The sequence below is a fragment of the Neltuma alba genome, unplaced genomic scaffold (assembly GCF_004799145.2).
Source record: "Neltuma alba isolate B1F8T4 unplaced genomic scaffold, ASM479914v2 tig00010511_pilon, whole genome shotgun sequence".
Taxonomy (NCBI): domain Eukaryota; kingdom Viridiplantae; phylum Streptophyta; class Magnoliopsida; order Fabales; family Fabaceae; genus Neltuma; species Neltuma alba.
In genome coordinates this window covers 1,023,768-1,033,688 of record NW_021635387.1, presented here as the reverse complement: position 1 = coordinate 1,033,688, position 9,921 = coordinate 1,023,768, and the positions used below count along the sequence as shown (strand labels likewise).

General features: G+C 33.9%; 1 pseudogene; it reads right to left on the bottom strand.

The window, feature by feature from the left end:
• Positions 1-5,979: 5,979 nt before the first annotated feature.
• On the bottom strand, positions 5,980-9,676 carry LOC114756825 (G-type lectin S-receptor-like serine/threonine-protein kinase At1g11330; annotated as a pseudogene).
• Between the last annotated feature and the right edge of the window lie 245 nt (positions 9,677-9,921).

Below are 9,921 nucleotides of genomic sequence, written 5' to 3'. Positions count from 1 at the left end.
CTCTTAGCACACACATCCATTTTAAGTGATCTATCATTTGTTTTAAAGATCAGGATGTGTACTTTAATCATGTTAAATTTCATGTCGTAACTCATTCATTTAATAGGTCAAACTGAAGTTGGAAACTGATTGCTCCAAGACCTATGTTTTATCCATTAAACAATTCTTACTTTAATTCTCCCTTCATTCGAACATGCAACAACTAGCCTTATGGTTCCCACTCATTCATATACTTTGAGTTGCATGCCATTACATCATACATCAAACATTACATCACATTTCATGCTTGACATATCCATAATTAATTACATAATTAGCGATGTCAATCATTATATTGAAATGCATGTAAATTCTCCACTTTCTTTGCTTCCATCTTCTTGCCCTTCTTCATGCATGCCTTCTCTTTATCATTTGACCTACTATGGTTGGTTAAGGGAGGGTGAGATTCGGGAGAATCTCAGTAGCAAACAATAACCATCCAGACATACATGGCAAGCTTGGCATTCATAACATGCTTGCAACTTAACATTTCTATAACATAGTAACATGTTTGGAAATCATCACACATTAACCATAAAACACATAGGCCTATGATACATTTCAGACATATTCACAATCTCAATGCATGAGTTCATAAAACCATATAACACAGAACATGTCATACATGCAAGCAAATACCAAGAACATAAAAGCAGGGTAAATTTTGCTATCTTGTATCCTTAAGCTTTCTTCTTAGTCCCTTTTTGCTTCTAACCATAAAGGTGCTTGCTTAACCACATCCAAACCTTCTCTTAAATGCCTCAAGGTCCTAATCACAGACACAAGGGTCACCTTACTCATTAGGACTAAGAATTACACAATATGGAAGACTTATGTCCTTAAACGTAATCCCTTTTCCTTAATTTATAATACAATATTCTAGCTTTGTAAAAATTGTTTCCTTAGGCCAATCCTACACAATTTTGCCCAAGGAATCCAAATATGAGCTTAGATTAATCAAAATTTAATTCCTTCCCCTGGTTCTAGTCCAAAATCAAAATCTACCACTTAATTTTCAGTTTTGATTCTAATGCTTCCAACTTCATTCTTTCATCTTATCCCTACACAATTTTTCATTTTAAACACATTGGAAGCATCAAAATCATCAAAATCACATCCTAGGCACAAGAACACTACATTATAAATTAAGAAAATTTAACTAATTTCACATCCTAGGCCAAAACCGAAACATTTTCTCAAGTTACACAATCATAAAATTTAACTAATTTTAGCATAAAACCACTTGATTCGTGTTCCTTTCAAGCCTTTGAACATTAATCTAACATCAATTTCATCTCCCCCACACTTAACAATTTCGTGTAGCATGCCCCCCAAGGGTTTCAAGCTCCCAAAAATCATTAAAACCCATATCCAAGCTCGACAACAACAAGGGTAGTGAAAACTACATCAAAAACCATGAACATACCTTGTTTTAGAGCTTGATCTTGCATGGGGTCACTTGGCCTTTCTTTCTCCCTCTTCTTTGTCTCTCTAGAAACCATTTTGCAAGAGTTTCCCTATAGGTACATGGCTTGCACGAAAATGAGGGGTGGGGAGGGGGTATTTATAGAAAACAGGACTGAATCTGGGCTGTTGATCTTAAAAATACATGGCTTGATTTGGACTGTCCATTTTCTCTTTTAATCTTGTGGTGACAAGTATCCTATGACATCATTCTTACCTCATCATGATGACATCATGCTTATATCATCAATCCACATGCTTTTAATCCAACTGTATACGTGTCTTGCACCGACCGTACACGTGTCTTGTATCCAACCGTACACGTGTCATTCATCCAACCATACACTTGTCTCCCCTATATCCCTTCATCATTTTGGCATTAAAATAGGGAGGAAATTAATATAAAATTTGTGCAAAATACTACCTTTAGGCATTCCTCCACCTATCTTGCCATTCTACACCGTATAGGGTACTTTTTCGGGTCCTAACTTTCCCAGGACCATTGGAACATGTTCTAGCACCGTTTTCTTACTTCAAATAAATCCACATGTCATTATGTAATATGTCCAAAGAGAGAGTGACACTCTTCCCTTGTTCTTCCATTAAAATAATTAAAATAATTAATCATATTTACTTCAGAGTGAACTTAACCGAATTCTTTCTGCCGATCTGAGACTCCGAGAATTTGTACCAATACTATTTATTCATCACAGGGAATTTTTTTAATTTTTCTTAAGTCCAAAGTCAACCTCTAGACCTTTGACTTTGACTTTTCCCTGATAATATATAAATAGGCTTTAAATTCCATTAAAGCCAACCTCTTCGCTTTCTGGGAATGAAACTATTTTTAAAACCTGTGATAATTCCTCAAGTATCTTCCCCTATTTCCTTCCAATTATCTGAGACCTCCCTATACTTTAAATAATTTATTTTTAATAATATCCCAAATCAGTCAAAACCCTAGGAATTCCACAAATTCCTTCTAGGGGCATTTTCGTCATTTTTAGCCTCATACAGGCCTCTGAACCTTATTTCCATTTTTCTGGAATTTTTCTGAAGTGTTTGGACCTTAACCTACCCTTTCCCATTTTTTGATATTTTTCTGAGACTTTCGGGTATAATTTCTATTTTTGCCCTTACCAGCCCAAAACTTTGCAAAGTTACAATTTTGCCCCTGGTTTGGCTTAACCTCAAAATCCACCTCATTGAGGCCTCCAACATAACCTTTGGCCTACATTTATCTCTATTTCTCATTCCTGGGCCTCCAGACTTCTTCTGAGCCTTTAACTTCCTCTTTTCTCAATTCTAGAAAACTTTCCCTTTGTGATTTAGTTCTTGGGGATCCTGCTATCCTTCTAGGAAATCTTTGGGACCTTTGCCAAAAAAGGTCTAGTAGCATGCCCATCTCAGGCTAATTCTGGTACTTTTAGGCCCAAAATTTGGGATGTGACAATCATTAATCAATCATTTAATCAATCATCATCTATTCTGTGACTTCACTGTGAAAATTTCTTGAAAACCTCTTTCGATCATTTTTTCTATCAATCATTTATCAATAAAGTATTCGATCAGCACACTTTCAAAATATATTTCTCTCATACTTACCTTTATCGATAATATGATCGATCAAACATTTTTCGATCATTTATTCGATCATTGAATCAGTTCATTTCATAACAGCTATTCACGATGTTCTTCAAAATCTTTCATCTCTTTGTCTTCAAGCTTTTATCAGCCTTCCTTAATCATATTATTCTCTTTATAAAGACACGAAGGCATGCGTATCTGGAAGAAATTAGCATTGTACAAAATACAAAAGTATTTCACTTGCTAAGGACACTCTGTCTGTATTTCTTCATTTATCGATCATGTGTTCGATCATCGTATGATCCATAATCTATTCGATAAATGCATATATCTGATTTAGTCTTTCTTCTGATATTTAATTGATAACTTGATCTATCAAACATTTATCGATTCAAGACATCGATCAGGTAAGTTCATATTACTTTGAGTATCTGATGATTGATTCCATGTTTTCCCACTTATTATTTCTAAGATTATCAGATACTTATCACTTGATTTGAGGAAGATTATTTTAGGTAAAGAGCCACAATGAATTTATGACGTGAAGAATCAACTTTTGTCAAAAGCTTCCAACGACTAGTTTCAACGATCATATTCTTCAAGCCAAACGGGAAGAAGATGCTCAACGGTCAAATGCGCAACATCATCTATAAATAGAAGAGCATTCAAAACAAAAAAGGAGGAGAGTCTGAGCTTACAACATCAAATGCTAAAATACCAAATAAACATATTTTCATTTAGAGTTCCAACAGAAAACTCCCTTTTTTTATACTTCAAAGACTATAAGATATGTATTCGTAAGATAGAGAGGAGAGTTTTCCAAATGTGCTTAAGATTCATCTATCACTTCTTTGAGAGAAGAAATATTCAATATTCATTATCATTATTCAGATTGTATCCTTACAGTCTGTAAGGGGGAGTATTTATCTCAGTGTGAGGTTGCTGTTGAATAGACTGATTAGTCTAATGATTGTAAGTGGCGTCACAGGTGCCCGGACCAAACTTGCGGTTACAGTGGTTCTCAAGTACCCGTGTTAAACTTGAGGGAGATAATGGATTGAAAATCTCAGGAGGAGCCTAGGGACTGGATGTAGGTCAGTGAGAACTGAACCAGGATAAATTATAGTTTGCATATTCTCTTCCCTTACCTCTTTATATTTCCAGCTAAACTATTTTACTACTGTGATTACACTTATGTCGATTCATTGTTTTTATACTCAGAATTTCTTATGAATTTATTTATATTGTGAAAAGATTTTTAATTTTAATTAACATCCAATTCACCCCCTTCTTGTGTGATAAGTCTTTCTTACAAAATGTTCTCAATAATTTTTCAGATCAGAAACTCTAAACTATGATGAGACTTGGTATTATTTCTGTTAATTAGGGAAAAGGTTACAATCCTCTTGATATAAGGGAAAATTAAGAGGAAACAGTCCCTAATTACAGCATCCAACAATGAAAATAAACAGTATTCTGAGAAAGGAAATAACTTCCCTGACTTTTGAAAAGTCATTACTCTCCCTTATTAGTGGGTTTTCGGTTTTCTTTCTGAAGCTTGCTCTCCTGTTACACATTAATATTCTTTTTCGCTATGATATACTTGGCCCAAATTCTGATTCGGCTCAATCGACTGGATACACATTTTTTTTTTGGTATTCTTGAATACAAGTTCTTTTATTTCTACAGTCAGTTTTCAAATGAATATATAGCACATAAAGGATGTAAATGCGGATAAAAGAGATTACATGTGAATCATGATGTGGAAAAAGACAAATATAAAAATATTTGAGTGTAATCATGTTACTTTAGATTTTTAGTGCTGATAATGTGTTTAAAATTTAAGAAAACAAAAATTATACCACTTGTATAATATATTAGGGGAAAAGCTAGCATTTCAGCGTCCTTAATTGTCAAGACTAGTTTATAAATCAAAGGGAGGATACTTGACTAGAAGCAGTCTGAGAACCAATCGATTGGACACCTCATGATAAGAACAAGAAGAAACCAAAAATGTTTTTGTATAGTCGTTTTCATGGGTCATGGGCTCTACTTTATTCCTAATTTTATCATCAACAAAACATTTTTAAGACAAAAATATTTTTAATAATTCTTCTCTTATTACTTTTCTTTTAACCAATAATAATATTTCTGTTATTACATGAATATACATTCAAAACATATTTATGTTAGGATTATACATAAATAGAATTTTTTTTCTTAAAAAAAATTTGTCGATTAACATACCATATAGTGAATAGGAGTGCACGAGGAAATTTACATACATGATATTATATGAAAAAGAAACAACGATAACCATAAATATATTATATCTCCCATCCTTCATTGTTTTTTTGGTAGAGATATCTCCCATCCTTTTATTTATCAGCAAAAAGATTTTCTTTTTTTGAAAACTGTTTTAATAATATCTCCTTTTATATAAATATAATTTTAAACATAATTTTGTTCAGATTATACATAAAGAACACAAATGTATATGAATACATACATACACATGTATAAGGAAAAAGAAAGAAGAAATATTGAGTTACATTAAGTTATTCTAGATTTGCAAAGCTCACAATTCAAATTTAGGTTGATTTTGACCCCAGCAGTCAATGTGACTGGAGGGGATACATTCCCAAATGTTATGGTGAACATGTATTGTCTTTTCATATATTAATTAGTAATAGGGAAAACTCATGTACAACAGTAGATTCTTCGTACCACCAAGAATATAGCAAATAGGAAGTTGCATAGGAAAACTATGTCATTTTAATAATAGATTTGTAATGTATCTATCTGCCCTGTATGTCACTAATTAATACCAAATTCACTGTTGGAAAATAATCTTTGACTTTCTTCGGGGGTTAATTGATTCAATATACTCTACCATTGGATGAATGCAGGTTGCCTTTGAGGAGGAAGATTTACAATCTGACTATGAAGCATAGACACTACAATGCTTATACTTGGCCTCTTTGTTGCAAGGGCTTGTACACATAGAATTCCTATGTGTATATGGCTCAATATATCCCTCTCCATGCTTTGATCAGATATTTCAAGATCTATTAGCTGTACAATGTTTTCTTCATTCCATAATTTCCATGCCTAAAACACATAACAAAAGAAGCATATATAATTATTAGCTTTAGAGCTAAGAGTTAAATTGACAATTAATAATAGAACTCTTTAATTAGGTATTAAGGAAGTTAATGAATAGTAGAGACTTACAAATCCTAAAAGGCTAAGAGAGTGCTCATTATGATAAAAGCTTGAGTTTCTTCTTCCACTTATAATCTCTAATAGTAAAACTCCAAAGTTAAATACATCTAATTTCTTTGAAAATAATCCTTCCATTGCATATTTTGAAGACATATAACCACTGCATTATTGAGGAAAACAATCAATTATTAGAATACCCACTACTCAGTATGCTACTATAATATTAGATAGGGAAGGAAAACTTATTAGGTTCCAACAAGTCTTCTTGTGTTAGCTTGATCTTCACTTCCTTTGAAAATTCTAGCCATGCCAAAATCTAATATTTTTGGAATAAGGTTCTCATCAAGCAAGATATTACTTGTCTTTAGATCTCTATGTATAATTTTTAGTCTAGAATCCCTATGAAGATAAAATGCTCCTCTAGCTCTTCCTTCAACTATGACAAAGCACTTTTCCAAATCTAGAAGCTTTCGATTTGGTGGATCTGTAATAATAGAGAGAGGGTTATATAAGTTTTGTAAAGAAAACTCACAATATCTGTAACAAAGACTCCTACAAACAAGTGTTTTTTTCCTGTTAATTATATATATGTATGACTAGAAAGAGCTAGAGCATAAGGGATTAGAAAAACCAACCAAAAATAAATGTATCTAAACTTTTATTTGACATGTATTCATAGATCAACATCTTTTCTTCTCCTTCAATGCAGCAACCTAAAAGTTTTACAAGATTACAATGTTGAAGCTTGGAAATGACAACCATCTCATTCATGAATTCCTCTTATCCTTGTCTAGATGCTCTTGATAATCTCTTAACTTCTATAACCTGACCATCTTGCAGTGTTCCCTTGAAGAAAATCCTATGAAACAACTATTATACATAATGAATTTGAATTAAACTGATCAATAATTCATGAAATCATATACCTTGTAGTCTGGACCGAAACTGCCTTGCCCCAGTTTATTGGTCAACTGAAAATTGTTCGTAGCCATTGCAACCTTTTCAAAATCATAGATCAAAAACTCCTGAAATTTAACTTGTGACAATTTTCCACCAATACTGCCACTTGTTTTGTCTACATTTGCACCATGCCTTTTTAACAAAAACTGTTTGCCATTCCATTTTCTTGCTGATCATATCAATTTAATGAATTTATAGAGAGAGAGAGAGATGGAGACACTTTATTTTTAAAATGTGGAAACACAACTGTTTAAAAAAAGATCTACTCCTATCAATATTGCTTTTGAAAATGCCTTCAGTACTTAAATTGCTAATGCCTATGTCATTTTAAAGTTAACAGATGTGGTAGGATTTGAAATTAATAAGATGATATAGGAAGTAATAGTGCCTAAATGTTTTGCCTTCCATTTCCATAAGAAGTATGCACAAGTGACACTGATAATGATAGTTCCTATTACTGCAATAATGGCAATGATGAATGTCCTATGCCTCTCTTATCTGCCACAAAAGAAAAAGAATATAAAGAAATTCTTGCCAAAAAATACAGTTTGAAGAACTAAATTCCAAATTTTCTAAGAAAATTTAGATACCAGAGACTGAATAGGCTGCACGAATATAAAGGTCAATTCCTCTATTCGAGAACTATTGTATGTCAATTAGATTTTCTTTTCAAGTCATACAGCCAAGCACTGAATTATATGAATATGCCTTACAAGTGCAGTTCTCCAAACACTAGATTCTGCATTTGTCTTCTAAACTGAATGATTGTTCTCCAAAGCATAGTGCTTTAACATTTTGCAGATGGAAAAATGTATCTTCCTTTCCATTGGAACTTCCATTACTCACTTTCTCACTTTACAGAGTTGATTTCCTAACACAACCACCTGTCTAATTTTTTCTATTCCATTCCTCCTTATTTCTTGGCTCAAACCCATTCAAAACAACTGCAAATTGGTGCACTCTTTGAATTGCAGATTCTGAATTCTCCACATATACCATAAACATCACAATTTGAATTTTGAACAAGATTGGTTTCTTGCTATTGCCTCTTAGTATCATCTCATTGCTTATGCAATAACTTTCCTTTTGCATTCAAAGCAACTATCTCTTTGACATCAGACCCATTCAATAAGCTAAAAGCCATCTCTTCGACACCATTACTAGCTGAACTCATCCTGAGGACTGTTGTAAAGTCTTGGCCATTCCATGGACCACTATGCCAATAGGGGCTAGTTGCATTCCATATGAACAATTCTGGAAAGTTTAGTTGTTCTAAACTCAGAGAAATTGCCTAGGGATGAATCAGACTGATTTTTCCATAATGTTAACTTCTATTTCTCCCCTGTTCTTTTGTTGATGGTAATTTTCATGCCTGGCAACAATGTATCTGAATGAAGCTTAAAAATTTTCCATATGGTTTTAATCTGGTTATCAATTAGGACAAGGTTTCCAGAATCTAAAATCTGACTAATAGTAGACAAAACATTTGACACATTTGATGACCAAAGGGTTTGGTTTTTCCCATCTAATACCACAAGATTGTAATCTTCAAATATCATAACAGTTCTTGAAGCATCCCTTAATGGGTGATTTTTGTTTGCTACCCATGTAATAGTGGAATTGGACATGTACCAAATTCCCACATAGTGATTTGTAGAATTTTCAGGACTGAAGAACCCTAGTGTGAACGAACCCCCTTTGGAGCTTATTGTACCTAAATCCTTGATGTAGTGAGATGATGTGATGGTTTCTGCGCATGTTGAGGAGCCAAATGTGTCCAAATTTGTATAGGGGAATTCATAAAATGTGATAGTATAATCTGCACCTTTACATGTGAATTGGCTTAGCTGATCATCAAACAGATAGCTATAGGCATGTTGGCAGGCGCTCTAGAATGGTGTTGAAGAGGAGGAGGGCTAGAAAGCATTTTTAGAGCAAGGTATTGATGAGCTACCTTCCTCACAAGAGCCCCTACACGCCACCACTTTTCCATTTTTGATCACACTTAGCTCTGAAGGGCATACGCAGATCATATCTGCTAGACAATATGTGCTCTTTCAATCTCCACAACCACCTAAAGGAACAACTGCCACAGGTACATTGAATCCACCTACCAAGTTCGAATCATGAAAATCAAGCCCTTGGGTTTGGCCGACAGAAAATTCTATTGATGTCAAAGGTTACTCGCCTCTAGTGCCTTGGCACTCCAGCTTCCCGGAGCCACAGTCATCAGTGAGACAGGAGAAGTTTCTGGTGGAATCTTGAGTGCATTGTGTTCGACCCCAAAAGTGGCCAGACCAAGAAGTGGGGGCAGAGATGACCCTAGAGTCACCTTTTTTAAGAACAAAACCAGTAGTTGATAATGGAGGATTGCCCTCTTTTGAAAAAGTGCCCTGGCCATACTGTGTAATTGCATTTATTAACCACTGTGAACCTTGTTGAAGTTACTCATGCAAAGAGAATCCCAAGAGACGTCAGACTCATCAGTTTTAGCCTTGCAAATGAAATACAAAATTAATCTTTTTTTCAACTTTTTTTTCTTCTGACCAGCCATCTTTTTTTCAACTTTGAACTATGGTATATAATTATCTGATATGGACTAGAGAAGAGCTATTATTAAAAACAAAAACAATTGTGTTAGCTGAT